We start from the raw sequence: 13,724 nt of genomic DNA, 5'->3' as shown, positions 1-13,724 counted from the left end.
ACGATCACAAAGACACTAGATGATCTTTAATAGTGCAGTGATACAGGCGGTCCCCTCTATCCAGTAAATGACGTCATAAAGGCCTGTAAATTTTTCAACAAACATAACGTTAACTCTAAAGAGGTCTACCTATATATATATATAAGGAAAGGGTTCCTCACCTACAATTGCAGCTGTCAGTGTTAATGTGTAATGGTGACTGCCAAAAAATAAGTCAATTTGTTATTGAATTTACAAATGACTATTTAAAACAGTGGACATGACTAAGCATTCATAAAACTAAAAAGTAAGACATTTTGGCTTCATATGGAGCGTTTTAGTATTCATAATTATAAAAAGGACAGGTTTGGGGGATCAACATCTCGTTTCTGAGTGTTACAAACATAATACTCCTTACTTTAGACCCCACCATGTGCATTTTAAAAATACATGTAGTTTATAGTATACATACTGTCATACATGTACATTCGCTGTTTTGCCAGACAAGCTGGGGCCATGGCCTGGGAAGTAACAGTAATCTCCGACTAGTACATTTTGTAATACTAATATGAAGGGAAAAAGCATTACAGAAATTATATGCAACCATATATACATGTATGTATTTTAACTAAAAAATTTCACTGCATGTATTTTTTTTCAAGTATTGAACATGTTTGTTGAAATTATATTTTCAATGTGTTGCTTTGTGCAGACTATAGTATAGCTATTTTACATACATGTATATATATGGATGATGATAATGAATTGTCTATTGAATAAGTTTCATGGGCATATTAGTTCAAGACAAAAATTTGGTTAGACAAATAGGTGAAATGTAGTATATTTTGCGAAATCTGTAAAAATAATCCAAAATTTAGAATGATATCGAAATTTCCGACACGTGTTTGTTTCAACATTTGTTTACAAATAATAATATCTCGTGATAGATTATTCCATGCTGTCAAGATTCATCAATGGAATTTCTGAAAACAAAAAGATTATATTCTCTGTTTTCAAAGGCAAAGAAGTTTCATATAAAAAAATTTCACAACTACGTGTACATGTATTTAACTACTGAACAGGGTTGCGTTCAATATAGTAGCACTGCTGCTACATAGATTTTTCACTACTAAACATGTAGCTAGCCTATAAGCTGCTATCTTGACTTTATCTATTTAGCAGCTAGGCTAGCTGCATGTTCAGTAGTCAAAAATCTTCGTAGCCCTATGAAGCAGCTAAGATATCAGTGGCGGATCCAGAAATTTTCATAAGTGGCGGCCTGCTCTGGTCATGCTTCAGAGTGATTCCCTTTATAATCAACCCCTGTCCCCCCCCCCCCCCCCCCCCCCCCCCCTAAATCCGCCTCTGGATAAAGAACGCAACCCTGGAACACTAGTATGGTACTAAGAATCTATGACTTCTGATCTGAAACACCTACTAACACACACAGAAATATCATCAAATAGTGAAATTATATAAGATTGATTGCACCTTGTATGGATAATTCCGACACGTGTTACATCGGGAGCCTATATGGATCTATGACTTCTGATCTGTAACACTTACTAAAACTCATAGAAATATCATAAAATAGTGAAAAAATAAGATTGTTTGAACCTTGTACGGATAATTCCGACACGTGTTACATCGGGAGTCCGTTTGTTTACAAATAATAATATCACGTGATCACGCACTGCACTGACGACAAAATCTATACAATTACTGTACATATCATTACACAATTAACACATACATAACCCATTTACCTTGCAGACATGCAAAGGGTTTATATACGGTTAACAAAAATATTGTAAGTACAGTTAATGAAGAAATTATTTCATCAAATAGATCAGATTTTCACCCATGACACAAATCGACTGGGTTGACATTTCTGTCAAAAAAAGTGTCATCGGGGATAATTGATAAATGGGATTAAATTGACCGTCAAGAAGATCAAGAGAACTAGATCTGGAGAACCTTAACAATAATAAGTAATACTTACCACCATTGCTGATACCAAAGGCTATTTTCTAATGGAAATGTCAAAAACATGATGATAAAATAGTTTAATGTTGCAGGTTATTTTCTTTTTTTGGCGCGAAATATTCTTACTCCTATTGCTTGACGTAACAAAATTTGTATAGAATTAACTTATAGCTCAGCGTAAATGAAAGTTAATATGCAGAAGCATGACAATATATTAATGATAAAATGTGTATATATTACTGTAAAAAGTAAAATCACAAAAATACTGAACTCCGAGGAAAATTCAAAAAGGAAAGTCCCCAATCAAATGGCAAAAGATTAGAATTTTACTTTACCAGTATACTTCACTTAGAATTACATTTGAGCGCTAGAACATCTCTGTTTGTGAATCGATTGAATCCCGGGGTCGAAGTTCAACATATTAACGGAATTTTTTTGTGTATCAACAGAAAATTTAGTTTGTGCTTTGCATCGAGGCTTGCGTTGCTTTACATCGAGGCCACAGCTGTTCAACCAATCGGGGAATGTTAAGTTGGGACAAACCTCTATTTTTACTGCAGGTTTTGGCATAATTAAAACGGAATTATAGAAAAATGAAATGTTGTTAGTAGATACAAAACAGAAAATGATAAACACTTTTAGCAAAAGATGAGTTGGATCGGGGTTCTGTGTATTCATATTATTTGTACAACCCTCCTTTACTCTTGGGAAGCGTGTTCTTTCCATCGAGGCTTGCGTTGCTTTACATCGAGGCCACAGTAGTTCAACCAATCGGGGAATTTTTATTTGGGGCATGTGACCTATTTTAAGTGCAGGTTTTAGAATATTTTAATCGAAATTATAGAAAAATGGAATGCTGTTAGTACATATAAAACAGAAAATGATGAATACTTTTAGCAAAAGATAAATTGGATCGGGGTTCTGTGTATTGACATTATTTGTACAACTCTCCTTACTGATGCCATATTTTAGAATTTCTGTGACCTAAATGGTTCGCGAAAATTAATATTTTTATATATAGTATAGTAATAACTATACGTGATAGAGCAGATTGTTACCCCGAAAAACATTGTCAACTGAGGCGAAGCCAAAAGACAATGTTTTTGCAAGGGGTAACAATCTGCTCTATCACCCTCTCAGCTATGTGTTATTTAATTTATTAAACTGAATGTTCTGTCACTAGTCATATATACATATGTATTGTCTATAAATTTTAAATTGAAAATACTTTACTATGACATCATGTACATAACAACGTTACATTTATTAGAAAAACGACAAAAGTGAAGCAAGATGTATTGTTTTATTTTGACAGTCTATGAAAAATTTCTGAGGCAAAAACTTAGAACTTGAGAGCATTGGCTTAATATTTATCGATGTAAATTCAATTCGTTGTCCTTTAAATTATCGATTTTTGATTGGTCTGCACGTGAGGGTATCATTCAAAATATGTGCAGAGGAGAGGTGTGCTAAAAACAAAAATATGTCTCCCGCTAATTAACTACTTTCGTGTATTTTTAGTGGTTTTGTGAATAGTTTCCCTCCATCACAAATAAACAGTACTGGCCGAATGGAAGTTTTGATAAAGGAGATACAATGTCACAAGATTTTCCTGCAACAGTTCCTGAAAACGTCTATGGACATGTTAGAAAATGTAAGTATGAATAAAAGTTAATCATGTATATCTGTATCTTCTTTTATTTAGTAAAAGAAGATACAGATATACATGATTTAGCAAGAGCACATAGGCAAGTGGTGAGGTTAAAGTAGTCTATATGGCACTCAAATCTTTGCTTCTTTATTTCTACCTGCATGTGGAATAACAAAAGATAGACAGAAAAACTTACAATAAATACACCAAAGAAAAAGCCTTTATTTTTATCCTACCGGTATAACAAAACACATGAAAATGTTAACCCTTGGTATAGCATCAAAGAATATTCTCCATTCACTAACAGCTGTCATGCCTACTAATATAAAATTAGTGCCGAACTTAACTGTAATATAGGCGACTGTACTTCGGGGTAGTTTTCTTTTGGCAAAATTACACACATTGTATAATTATATACATATAAAAAAAAATAACGTCTCTTACTTGTGATTATATTAACCTGTACTTCGTGTTTCAAATCTTTAAAACAAACGTTTTGATCATTTTATGATATCTTCAACATGCACCGTTGCTAATTTTTTTTACATTAATGCAAATATTAAATTCATTTAAAATACTTTAAACACGAGCATATCGAACCAGCTTAAAATGTACAGTCAATAAACAGGAGGCAGCAAAACATCATCGATGAAGCGTTCATTCGTTTTTGATGACTTTTTTGTTGTTTGTGTAATCATGAGTCTTATATTTTATGTACGTACTTTGTATCGACCCTTTTCATTGTTTTACTTACACTTTTCTATTTTAAACATATTGTGTACGGTTGCCTTATGGATATTTTTCTATTTTGTTTTTTCTTTTTCCAGTGGCTGAACCCTTACAAAATGCAGATGATTCTCTTCTTCATTGTTTTTCTGCAATCTTCTGCATGAAAACCTGATCAACTCAAATTTACTCAAAGGTGAGTGTGAGATGTATACGTATGCAGTATAACTAAATCCGAGTTCTATATTTTAATTAGATTGCTTCAGAAGGACTTGTGATTAAAACAAGAAACATGAAAAGTATCCACCATCAATGTGATATGTATTTCTTTAAAACTGTTATTTGTTCTTCTCTCCTTCTCTTCGTCCTCTGCTCTTATTAACTATTCAGAATATCCTCATGCATTTCATCATCTGCATAAATAATGCCTTAATTTGAAAAAAAACATGTGTTGTTATACTAAATCACCTATCTTTTCTATTAACAGAAATATATCAAAAACTAACGCAACATGGGATGTTGCAAATTGTCGAATCTTCAGAGGAAATGAAAGGTAATTTTTGGTTATATTAAAGTAATGACATTTCGAACAAGTAACATACATATTTTTCAAGTTGAATTTTAAACTCAATCTTTACTAAACGACAATGATTGCCATAAGACAATAATTATGATGCTGTGCCTTTTTAGCTCACCTTGCCCAATGGCCAAGCGAGCTTTTCTCATCACTTTGCGTCCGTCGTCAGTCGTCGTCTTGGGGTATCTATTTAAAAAAATCAGATGACCCCGCTTGCCAACCAAGATGGCCGACAAGGCTAAAAATAGAACATAGGGGTGGAATTCAAGTTTTGTCCATTATAATGAAAACCGTTATAATAGAGAAAATCTGACAGGGCAAAAATGTACAGAATGTTGAAATCTACCAGGTGTCCATATACGTCAAAACTGCCAGACAACTTTTTATAGAAGTTATTGCCCATAAATGACAAATTTTACCATTTTTTTCATGTTTGCCTATTTGGAAAATTATAATTGATAGAGAGAAACTTTTAATTGCAAAAATGATCAGCAAGACAAGTTCTACAAATAAGTCACATGGTCGAAATCGTCAGTCGATTCCTTATTAGAGTCATTGCCCTTTGATGACGATTTTTACCAATTTGTTGCTTTTTTAGCCTTGTATCTTTAATATTATAATAAATAGACATATGGAGGAAATCATCCGATAACTCCTTATTGGAGTAATTGCCCTTTAATGACGATTTTTGCCATTTTTTTTTGCGTTTTGCCTTATATGATAAAAATTATAATAGATAAATAGACACTTTAAATCACAAAACTTATCAAGAAGGCAAGATCTACTTACAAGTCAAATTTTACCGATATAGTTAGTAGACTGTCACTCTTTATAGGAGTGAGTGCCCTTAAATGAGGATTTTTTTACCCTCTTTTGTGTTTTGAGCAAAAACTAAAAAAAGATATAGAGAAACTAAACAGACTAAATGATCAGCAATACAAGATCAACAAAACAGATTTTTGTCATGAATTCTGTTCTTGTCTACAATGTTGGAGAGTGTCCTTTGTTGAATATGCACACAGACCATGGAAGTAATATTAATATTGAAATATTACTTCCATGCACAGACCAAGGTGAGCGACACAGGCTTTTTAGAGCCTCTAGTTTATTTTTGTTACACGTTTTAATTTGGTTTATTTGCAGAAGTGATATTTTTACAAAAAGTTATTGAACATGAACAATGGCAAATTGATATGTCTACCCAGAGACATATAATACAATGTATTATATGTCTCTGGTCTACCGAAGAAATTAATGGTAAGTTATCCGGTACAACATACAAAACAGACACATGACGTTAGTTGTTTTGGAAAATATTTTCCACTAAATCAAGATTTAACGAGAGTTTAGCTTGTTACCAATAATAATTTCAGTCTGCAACTAATTTTTTAATTATTACAAGTAACATACATATTTTTTAAGATGATTTTTTAATTTTAAAACTCATACTTTAGTGCAAGGGACATTACTTCGCTGATTCCAACACTAAACGACATATCATTTGCAAAGTTAAAGTTATTCAGTGAGTACAAATTCTTCTAGTTGGGTCACTTGTCGCGCAATGATTAACCGAAGTTAAACTAATTCAGCGAGTTTATGTCGTCTTTGACAAATTCAATTCCCTCTTATTCTTCTGTTGAAGATATTTGGCCTTAATATTGCTAAGTTACATCTGAAGTATTCATTCAATCTATATCATTTGGTCTTCTTTTATAGGTAGTTTTTATTATTTTTTTTTATTTTGTTGTGTTTTTGCTTTTTTTAAAATGATTATTGCAGCTCTCATGTTCAGACTAGGTACAAACTGGAATGTCCGTATCCCTGCCATCGTGACTAGTCTTCAGGACATTTACACCAAACTCGATGCATAGTCACAGAATGAGATTACACTTCTGTCTGAAATTAATTCCTGGAAAGAAACAATGATGCATAATATAAGAAAACTGAGACAATTGAACCATCAGCTATAGATGTGAACATCCAGATTCAGCAGAAATTAAAAGGATTGAGGACACTGGACACGGGTCAGTATTTGTTTTACGCAGTAATTTGCATGTAGAAGTGATATGAAATATATTCTATTATAATCATATTCGATATTGCATGTGAATAACACGAAATATGGAATATGCGTCGATCTTTGATTTTCTGTGTAGTGTTGTTGTTGGTATAAAAGGATAGACATCCAGAGTGTTACATACGGTTGCCATTCGTTTGATGTGTTTGTGCTTTAGCTTTTGCCATTTAATAAAGGACTTTCCGTTTTGAATTTTCATTGGAGTTCGATATTTTTGTTATTTTACTTTATACGGTTGCCAACAATAAACAGATATGTATAATACAATATGTCCAGCTCTAGATTTCCCCGAATCCGAAAAAGGTGAATGAATTTCACAGAGACTATCAAAGTTCTGTCATCTATACCAAATTCCCTAAATAATAAATCATTTTAAAAGATATCATGCAGACTATCTCTGGCGAGTTTCCTAACTGGGACAAACACATAAAGATGTGCTATGGTTAAACTTTAATGCATCACCATGCTCGTCAGCCTTTTTCCGATTTCCCCGATAAGCTATTTTGATAGGTTGAGAATGACACAGTGAATTTCAACATAAAGAAAGACATATTTTGTTGTAGGTAAACCAGTGAACATTGTTAATAAATGAAAACAACTCTCAATAAATTTCGTCCGTCTGAAGCGCCTTTTATGCCCCTCAATTGTCCGTCCGTCTGTCCGTCTGTCCGTCCGTCCGTCCGTCCCATTATGGGTACTAGTATATAGTTATTCCAGATAACTCTTCCTACATTTTGAATGCTAGGAAGTTTTCACTTTGCTGGCTGTTTGTACATATATTGAAGGTATGCTTTTGGTCAGGTTTTTGATTTTTATTGATATTTGCTCTTTTGGGAGATAGTTGAACTTTGTCATTTTTGGAGTATATACTTGCATAAGAAGTGCACAGCGTTTCCGGATAACTCCTCCTACAGTGAACCATAGACCTATGTGCTCTAATGCTAAACTATGTGTATTTTAAAATAACACTTTGCATCTGCGGGGGCATCAATTGTGTCCCCAGACACAATAATATCTCAAAGAAAGTCCTACATTGACTTTGTTATAATACAGTTACTTCAGAGTGGAGTGCGGGGGCAGCACTTTGTCTAGTATGAATTAACTTTCATCAGGAACGGTTCAACCCAAATATTTGAAACCCACAGATGTACAAATTTGTTGAAACGTTAGGAGCTATATGATCAAAAGAGACATAAAAACTATAGCCAAATTCATCTAAAGTCAACTTTGCCTGAGGGAGTTAGAATCTTAGTTCCATATTATTAAATGTCTTAATTTAACATATATATGTATATACATATATTTGTTATGTTTACCTGGGAAAATCATACTGACAGTAGAAGATCTCCATGACCAGATTGAAGTTGCAAAGAATGTCCTAGATAATACGTTAAGGTCGATGGATGTCAAAGGTAAAAACAAAACTCATAAATGTTTTCGAAATGAACCAACGAAAAATTTGAAACCCTGCATTTAAACACACTAATCTACACATTGACTCGCTATAATCTTGCACTTTTGTGCTTTCATATTTGACAACCCGCCCTTTACAATAGTTCTTGTAACACAAATAAGTAAAAAAAGAATAGTATAGTTCGTATAACCTACATATACAACATTGTTTTGTAATTATTTTTTTGGGAGATTTTTTAAGCTATGATTATTTGTTATATATTTTTTAGGATTTCCAATACGATGTGAAAATGGAAACAGTACCCTGTGAAGGACAATTTGATATTGAGTACCATTTTTTTTTAATAAATACATGAATAGTTTGATTCTATTTTTCTTGAGAAAAAAAATCAGTTTATGAAGTGAGGTGAAAAAAATTAGTTTGTTTTCAATTGCATTTAGTATTGGTCTGGGGAGCAGCTGCCAATTTATACTGCTTATTTTTGTTGTTGTAATTTTGAAACTTTTAAGACGACCTTTAGAATTTATAAGCACGGGTATAATGTTGCATTAAGCTTCAAAAGGCTAAGAAGAAAATGAAAATTGTAAGTTGTGGACTATCATGAAACAGAGGAACAATGTGTCAGAACGTTTACACGAATCTCCTATACCCCATATCAACCAGTCTTTGTTCTTGCTCATAAATGCCGTGTGATTAGTGGACCATAAATCTTTCTAGAAATTTACCTAAATTGGAATTACATACTTTTGAAATTCAATTGTTGCATGTATAACATACATACGGTTGCCTACCAAATTGCTTACATCCACTTCATTTGAACGTTGGTGGATAGTTGTCTCATTGGCAATCATACCACATCTCCTTATTATTATATACAATAAGTATATAAATAAATAACAATAAGTTGTGGTCATAACGTTTTCCATATGATATGTTTGTGAGGTGGTTTTCGCAATTATCATTATTTTGATATCTCAGCCAAAATTAGAATTGGTTCGATGGTGATCGAATCGAGAGTGCGGAAGGCTATGAGTTCGATCACTGGTCGGATGAAACCAAAGACTTAAAATAGATATTTGCTAAGCATGCAGTATAACTACCCCTTTTGGTTAGCACCCAACATATATGCACCCCTACAAATACAATATGCAAACGTTGTCCTTTAGACACAACAAGGTTCATGATACTAGAATGTTTTATAGTTTTGAAAACATCTGACTCACTGTTTTGTAATAAAATGATTTTTTTTCAAGTATGGTAATATATAATTCAGGGAAATAACCTTTATGGGTTGACAATTTTAGATAAATACCTTTTCTACGGACCATATTGTATATAGTTTATCATGAGCGCCTTATGCATATATGTGACGATATGACACATATATATGAAATTTTTTTTAGACCTTGCTTTAAGTGTATGTACCCTTTGTTGTTTCAATGCTAAACATATGGACATTTTATAAAAAAAATAATCCGCAGCCTTTCCCCTTGTACTTCTCTATTTGACAATCTGGTTCTTAATGGATATAGGATTATTGCATGCAGTGCTAATAGTGATTTTCCTATTACAAGTATATTGATAAAGATATTGGGTAAAACAAGTATAAATATATGGACTTATTCAAGTACAACCTCTAGAGTGCGCTCGACTTTAGTGACTCAGCACGAGTATTTTTGGATTAAGGTTGTTCATGACTTTTTGTAAACAATAAACGCTAGCACATCATGGACAAACAAGTGAGTAATCTATGTATAAATTTAAAAACGAAAATCTCTGTAATAAAGTCTGGATTTTCTACAAAAATCTTGGCTTGATATTTGCCTCAAAATCCTTATTTTCTATTAATTGCAATGAAACAATAACAGTCTTGCGTTGAACAACGTTTTCTTTTGTTATATGTACAAAATAGCACGCCACGTTTATACTGTATTTTTGCTGTTTTGATATTGTAACACTTTGGAAATTTCGCGATACAGAGGCCTACAGATGGGTCATGAACCTTAATATTAATATAGGCAAGAAATATGTATCTAGATAAGTTAGATATTCTTTGCTTTTAGGACTTCTTATCCTAATAGATTCTTTCTCTCAAATATATGAGCAGAAAGTTGTTGGATTGGCTTGTCAAAAATTATTTTTATTATCTTAAAGTGTATTATCTATGCGGGATTTGTTTTAAGTGTATTTCCCAAAACGGTGCAGCGGTTCTAAAAATAGTTATATGTGAAATATTCTTGAATCTTTATCAAGTTATCTTTTATTCATTGGAATTGTGGGTTGTCTCCAATGAGGTTGTTTGTGTGATATTATGCAGGGACAATTTTCTTGTGATTTTGAAGCATTCCGCCAGGAATTTCGTCAATATATCTGGTGAGAAAGAAAATTTTGTGCAAACAAAAATATTTTCACTCACATACTGTGATAATAAATAGAACTTTGGAATTTGTATATCGACAACACAAAATTCTTCATTTAGTTAATAATTAGTAGAAGTGAACTGTTTTAAGCCACCAGTTAAACTGTTAATTCAAAATGAATTGTGACAAAAGTGTAAATAATGAATAAGACATTGCATGCTCAAAGACCCTTTGTTACTTGATTGATTTACTTTTTCAACAATGACGTAATTGCTCTAGAACAACTACGATTGCAATATTTTATCAAAGCAAAGCAAAGATCGGACTTTCCGTTTGCATCCGCAACTTAAAATAACGAACGCAACTAAAATTGAAAAATTGAGATCCAGTAGTAAATAGAATGGGTCGCAATTGCTAAATACTCTCCGTCTTTCAACTAAAAAGCGAATTTTGCGATGATTTAAAAGAAGCTCTAAGTATTAAACCATTTATGAGGAACAATTCTTATGTGGATGACTTTGTCACATCAACCCGCAGCTCTTTGTCTAAAGTTTCCTTCGAGACGCTCTGATACATGTCGAGAGCTCAATTAGTGAGTTAAAGATTGCCAACTAGAATCATAAGTCTGCTTTACTGTGGAAAATCGACACTAACAAAAGCAAAAGTTAAACTTATAATGATTTCAAGTAAAAGGAAAGCATGAATAATATTCAAAATCAACTGAATTAGTTAGAACTGCAATCGATCAACTAAATGATAGTTTTGCTTGTGGGAGTTAAAAGTGTGTTACTTACTCAAGTAGATTTAGCAGGCGAGAACTTAAATACCACTGAAACTAGTCCGCTCAGCTGACAGGAAAAAAAAAGAACTCAGGGTTACTATTGATAGCAATGCAACAGTTATTTCAAAATGCGAAACTAGATTCAGTAAATAAATGGTTCTGGAAAATTGTAACAAAACCCCACTCAATTGGAATTCGTAGTTCGGAAAGTATGATGTTTCAGTGAAGTGATGAAATAAAGGACATAAATTCCACTGTAGAAGATTGTCAAATAAAAGGTAATTCATCTATGACATCCACAAGTGAATTACGTATAGACGCGTTGATAATTTCGAGAAGAATTCTCAGCGAGTAAGCGTAAAGTAATGACTTATGCAACAGCCGATAAACTTGTATCTGCTTAAACACTTGATTTCTCCGATTAGGCCCGAAGCACATGCGGTAACGGCAGGTCCGGTGTTAGCTGCACACGACAGAATTGTACCATATTTTGCTTTAATTATCGAAAATATGTTTTATTAAAATTACGACCCTTTAGAAAAGGTGAATGTCTCAAATTGTCAACTCTTAAAAGTTTATTTCACTTCGGGCTGCGACCTCAAGAAATAAACCTTTTTGTGTTGAAAAGTTTGGATAATTACATTTTCTACAGCCATAATTGTATATAGTTTATTATGAGCGCCTGGTTCATACCTGTGACGATATGACACATACATATGAGAATTATTTCAGAGCTTACTTCAATATTACTTTAGGCAAGAAATATGAATAAAGATAGCTAAGAAAACATGTAAACAATTCCTTGCTTTGGGACTTCTTAATAGTAAATAAAATATTTTTTCTTAAACATTTGACCAGATGGTTGTTGGATTGGCTTGTCCAAACTTATATTAATTCCTCTTTAAGTGTTTTTATCTATCCGGGAAATCTTTTTCTAAATGTGCTTCCCAAAATGGGCAGCGATCCTAATATGATAATATGTGAACTATTCTAGAATATTTATCAAGCTACTTGTCAGTTCTATTTGTTATGCAATTTAAAAGTAATATTTAAGAACATCGATCCACATATTTACAAGTGAAAACTTTTACATTACCTTTGTTGTTTAGATGTGTTTTTAACATTATCATTTTTCAATATATCTGAAACAAGATTCAAATTATTTTTAAAATTCGCGCTTATGACAAGTTGTGTATCAGTCAGTTTACCTGTAATATGACGTGATTTGTTATTATCTTAGTCATCACACAGGTAGGTGCTTTCCGTTTAATTTATCGGATGTCTATTAAAAGATTTAGGGCATCCCACGGTGTGTTCTTACAGTGTGGCTAGATGTCATCAGCAATCATCACTGTATCTTAACTACCCCGGCGAAAAATGTTTGGACTCAATAGTATCTAATGTCCGGTACGGTGACGGACAATCAACAGACAGAGAAATGTAGAAATTCTGTTTATTTATTTGTTGTTTTAATGATATTGAAGAATATACATACATATATAACTATTTTCGGTAGTGTGATGTAATATTTTCTACCACCGCTCTAGATTTATGGAGAAATAAGTTAAAAAGCACATCAAAATAGTGAATTGAGTGAACCCTGCCTCGAATTTGTTTAATTTCTCTTTAAATTGAGCACATTGTACGGAAAGAAAGGTACGGAAAGAAAGATATTAACACGGAGATTTCAAGACTTTTCACTATGATCGCCTCAATATTTGCATGTCTGTGCATGGAATGAAAGAAGTGGGTCATGTCAAAATTGAAGCACCCGGTTTTGTCAATGTGTACGACCCGGTTTTGTCCTTAAATTTCACAGTGCAGACCCGGTTTTGTCATAGAAAATAATGCATAATCGCATGACGAAAATTTAAATATGGCGTTCAACAGCAGTTTGAGGGATCGTTGAAAAACATTTTCTTTCAGAGGATAACTTATAACCTTTTTGAATCCGTAAACACTTGAATTCCTGCTATATTAGAACAAAGCAATTTCAATTTTGTTTTGTTTAAAAGAAAAAGGAAAAATTAAACAGAAATGAAGGTTTTGAAACGGAATTGGATTTTTTTTATATCATCTATGTAAATTTAAGTGTTTAAACTTAATTAGTGTACGGCCTTGAAAATTTAAGGACGCACATTTGATATGTGATTTTCTGGGACAACAAGATGGT

At 32.8% G+C, this 13,724-nt stretch overlaps 1 long non-coding RNA gene across 1 annotated transcript; it reads left to right on the top strand.

Annotated features, from left to right (window-relative positions):
• Positions 1 to 4,443: 4,443 nt before the first annotated feature.
• On the top strand, positions 4,444 to 8,771 carry LOC127738573 (uncharacterized). The gene is made up of 3 exons (XR_008000115.1): positions 4,444 to 4,538; positions 4,830 to 6,943; positions 8,679 to 8,771. It is a non-coding gene; the product is annotated as an uncharacterized LOC127738573 (long non-coding RNA).
• The last annotated feature ends 4,953 nt before the right edge of the window (positions 8,772 to 13,724 follow it).

This window comes from Mytilus californianus, unplaced genomic scaffold (genome assembly GCF_021869535.1).
Source record: "Mytilus californianus isolate M0D057914Y unplaced genomic scaffold, xbMytCali1.0.p SCAF_4, whole genome shotgun sequence".
Taxonomy (NCBI): domain Eukaryota; kingdom Metazoa; phylum Mollusca; class Bivalvia; order Mytilida; family Mytilidae; genus Mytilus; species Mytilus californianus.
The sequence above is the reverse complement of the archived record's forward strand: the minus strand, read 5'-3'. Positions and strand labels throughout refer to the sequence as shown.